The sequence below is a fragment of the Vulpes lagopus genome, chromosome 19, assembly GCF_018345385.1.
Source record: "Vulpes lagopus strain Blue_001 chromosome 19, ASM1834538v1, whole genome shotgun sequence".
Taxonomy (NCBI): domain Eukaryota; kingdom Metazoa; phylum Chordata; class Mammalia; order Carnivora; family Canidae; genus Vulpes; species Vulpes lagopus.
In genome coordinates this window covers 39,253,752-39,257,525 of record NC_054842.1, presented here as the reverse complement: position 1 = coordinate 39,257,525, position 3,774 = coordinate 39,253,752, and the positions used below count along the sequence as shown (strand labels likewise).

Below are 3,774 nucleotides of genomic sequence, written 5' to 3'. Positions count from 1 at the left end.
GTGACACAAACACTCCCAAAAGGAAAACCCAGGTCCTATTTTACAAAAAAGGTTAATGAATCCTGGGTCAGCAAAATCAGCACATTATCTATGACATCCCATATCTCCTTTCTTCACTTAGTAGTGTATTATGAATATCCCTCCATAGAAAGTAATCAGTGTATCATGTCAATAATTGGGGGTGAGGATCTCATTTTGCAAACACCCATAGAACTTAAAAGTCTATTCCTGGTGGATGTTCAGCTGTCCCTGCCTCCTCCACTTCCCCCACTTCCCACAGAGTTTTATGTTATAAGTAATACTGCAAGAGACATCCTTGTATTGTCTGATTCATTTATTTTCTGCAATATAGATTCCTCAAAGTGGGATTACAAGTTCGAAAGATTAACATGTTTAATATTTGCTGCTATGTTTCAAAATCTGTTGTTTGCAGTCCCATCAACAACATGGAATGAGAATGTTGGTTCCTCCCATCCTTTATGATATTAATTTATATGTTAATGTCGTTAGGTAGGATGTCTCTTCAGTTTTTTCAAATCTCAAGGAAATAAAACAAAATCACACTCATAAAAAGAAATGACAAATTAGCATATGTGAGAAACATTTAAAATCTATATGCTAATAAATAGATAACTTCTATAATCTTGAAAGCCAGACTCAGTTCAGAAGAGAATATTTGCTGCAGATATGACTAAATGAAGGCTTCAGGTTCCTTGTTTGTATCTCCTTAACCATTTAATGACAATTTGATTTTGTCATATTTTGATTGGCCACTTGCTTTTCCTCCACTGCAATTACCCTGTTCAGGTTCTTTGCTTAGTTTTTAATTGATTGCTGATTTTTTTCACCAACTTTAAAATATATTATATATTAAGAATGGTTTCTGAATTTTATCGATTCCTCTTTTAGGAGCATATATTTGTTTGGGTATAAAACTATCTATTTTGTATACTTTAATTTCAGAACTATTTTGTTCTGAAAACCCCCCACAATACACAGCCAAACCCCTTAACAAATATGGGGAGGACTAGGGCTTGAGCCCCTTGTATCCTGCCTCAAAGAGAGGAGAAAAATAAAAAACCACTAGACACCAGCAGAAGGAACTAGGGGCCACTCTGGACTGCCGGAGAACCATGAGGACACTATACACAGGGTACAAACTCGGTTGGTGGAAACTCTTAATCTACCTCTCCCACGAGAGAGACATCCTCATCAACCTGGGGTTGTGGGGAGGGGAGTCTCATCAGGAACAGTAGCACTGGGTTCCTCTGCTGTCACTTCATCTTCAATGCCCAGGCCTAGCCTGATCATGTGGTAGATGCAGTTGAATGATCTGGGGATCCTCCAGGGAGAAGCCAGAAGAGAACAGAGCCCTTCCAAACAGCAGCACCGCCAGGTCCTTGACAGCCGTGTCGTTGTCTGCCTCTGTCTTCTGCTGCAGCATCTCCACAATGGGGTGGTCAGGGTTGATTTCCAGGTGCTTTTTGGCCCTCATAGAGCCCACTGCAGGGTTGTCCCCAGGTGTCTAGGTTTCATGATCCTCTCCATGTTGGCTGTCCAGCCATAGGTGCTGGTCACAATGCAGCAGGGTGAAGATACCAGTCTGTTGGAGATTGTCACCTTCTCAACCTTCTTATCCAAGATTTCTTTCACGAGTTTGCAGAGGTCAAATTTGGCTTTGCTCTCCTTCATTTTCTTCTTCTCCTCTTCATCCCTAGGCAGCTCCATGCCCTCCTTGGTAACTGACACCAGATTCTTCCCATCAAACTCTTTGAGCTGCAGCTCGTGGTATTCATTGACGGGCTCCATCATACACACTACCTCAAAGCCCGGCTTCTGTACTCACTCTGCAAAAGCAGACTTGGCAACCTGCTCTTTGCTCTCACTAGTGACATAACGGATGGACTTCTGGGTCTCCTGTTCATGTTGGAGACATACTCTGAAAGAGAAGTCATCTCGTCTCCAGCCAGAGAAGTGTGATACCTCAGCAGCTCAGAAAAGGCCTCCCTGAGGAGTCGAGCTCTCATAGATTCCAAGCTCCAGGTTTTTAAATGCCTTGTAGACTTTCTGATAGTTCTTGTCTGCTGACAGCTCAGAGGAGAGCTCAGTGCACAAATTTACAGTGTTTTTGCATAAGACATTCAAGATTTTGCTCTGGTGGAGCATTTCTAGGGAGATGCTCAGAGGCAGGTCCTCCAAGTCAACCACACCAGTGGATGAAGTTGAGGTACTCTGGTATCAAGTCATCACAGCTGTCCATGATGAACACATGGTGGGCATAGGGTTTAATGTTGTTCATTTTCTTCTTGTTCTCAAAGAGGTTAAAAGGAGCCCTGAGGGTTGGGGGGTGGGGTGGGCAATGAGCAGCAATGCCCTGAATTCCAACTGACCTTCTACAGAGAAGTGCTTGGCTGCCAAGTGGTCTTTCCAGTCACTGGTAATAGGAACACATATTTATTTTAATATAATATTATTGACTTTTAATTAGTTAACATAGTAGATTGAATTATGTTGATGTGCTTCCTAAGGTTAAGTCACCTTTGCATGTGGTCACAGGGCATTATTCTCTGAATCCACCCTTAAATTCAGTTTCTAATTGTTTTATCTTGGATCTTTCTCTATAGAGAGAGACATATTGTTTTCCTTTGTTTACACATTTTATTTTTAAGCTTTTTTTCTACATATATACATTTATTAAAATTCCTAAATGTGGGTGCCTGGGTGGATCAGTCAGTTAAGCGTCTGCCTTAGGCTCAGGTCATGATCTCAGGGTCCTGGGTTGGACACCCCTGCTTCCTGCTCAGTGGGGAATCTGCTTCTCTCTCTCTCTCTCTCTCTCCCTCTGCCTCTACCCCTGGCTTGTGCTCTCTTGCTCATTCTCTCTCTCAAATAAATAAATAAAATCTTTTTAAAAAATAAAATTCTTAAATGTAATCATAAATGTTTGCATCTTTTGTTCCCCTTTTTGCTTTGTTATTTCCCATCTTCTTCATCCTTATCACCCACATCATTCTTTCCTCACCCTCTTCTTTCCCTCTATGCTCACATGATCTAGTTAAAAATATATTGTGTATCTTTTCATGTTTTTTTCTTCAAGCTGATATAATCTTATAAATATAGATGTGTGTACATGTATGTTTTTAGTTTGTCCTCCTAGGAACTTTTCTTTTGGGGGTGGGAGTGGGAGTAGCAGTGGGATTCTTTTTAAATCTATGGGTTTTTTCTTTTCATCAGTTCTGGAAATTCACACACACACATGTTTGAAGGAACAAACAGTCCTCTGGCAAAAACTATAAGCATACTAGAACATAAGGCACCATCAACAAGATCCAGCAGAACAGGTAGATATGAGTAAAGGACTTCAAAGACCTCAGATGTTGAACATATCAGACACCAAACATGAAATAACTATATCTAACAATTTTTAAAGAAATACAAGACAATCTTGAAATATGGACAGGCAATAAGAAATCATTTCAAACTGTCAGAGACTTAAGGACCATTTAAAACTTATCAGAATGAAAACTATAATGATGAAAGTAAACACTCAATGGAAGATTTCTATTTCTGACAATAGTGGTTACCAAGATGTTTTGGACCACACTCCCACTGAAAATAACTAAAAATGCTGGCTAGATTAGAAAAAAATATCTTAGAGGCATCAAAGAGCTAATAAAATAGAAATAACCAAGTCAAAATCTAAGTGCGAGTGGAAACACAGAAAAATAAGCATGATTTTAAAAAGCATAATTATGAAGCCAGTATTTATTTATT

General features: G+C 39.7%; 1 pseudogene; it reads right to left on the bottom strand.

The window, feature by feature from the left end:
- Positions 1–1,178: 1,178 nt before the first annotated feature.
- LOC121478687 lies at positions 1,179–2,451 on the bottom strand (annotated as a pseudogene).
- Positions 2,452–3,774: the final 1,323 nt, after the last annotated feature.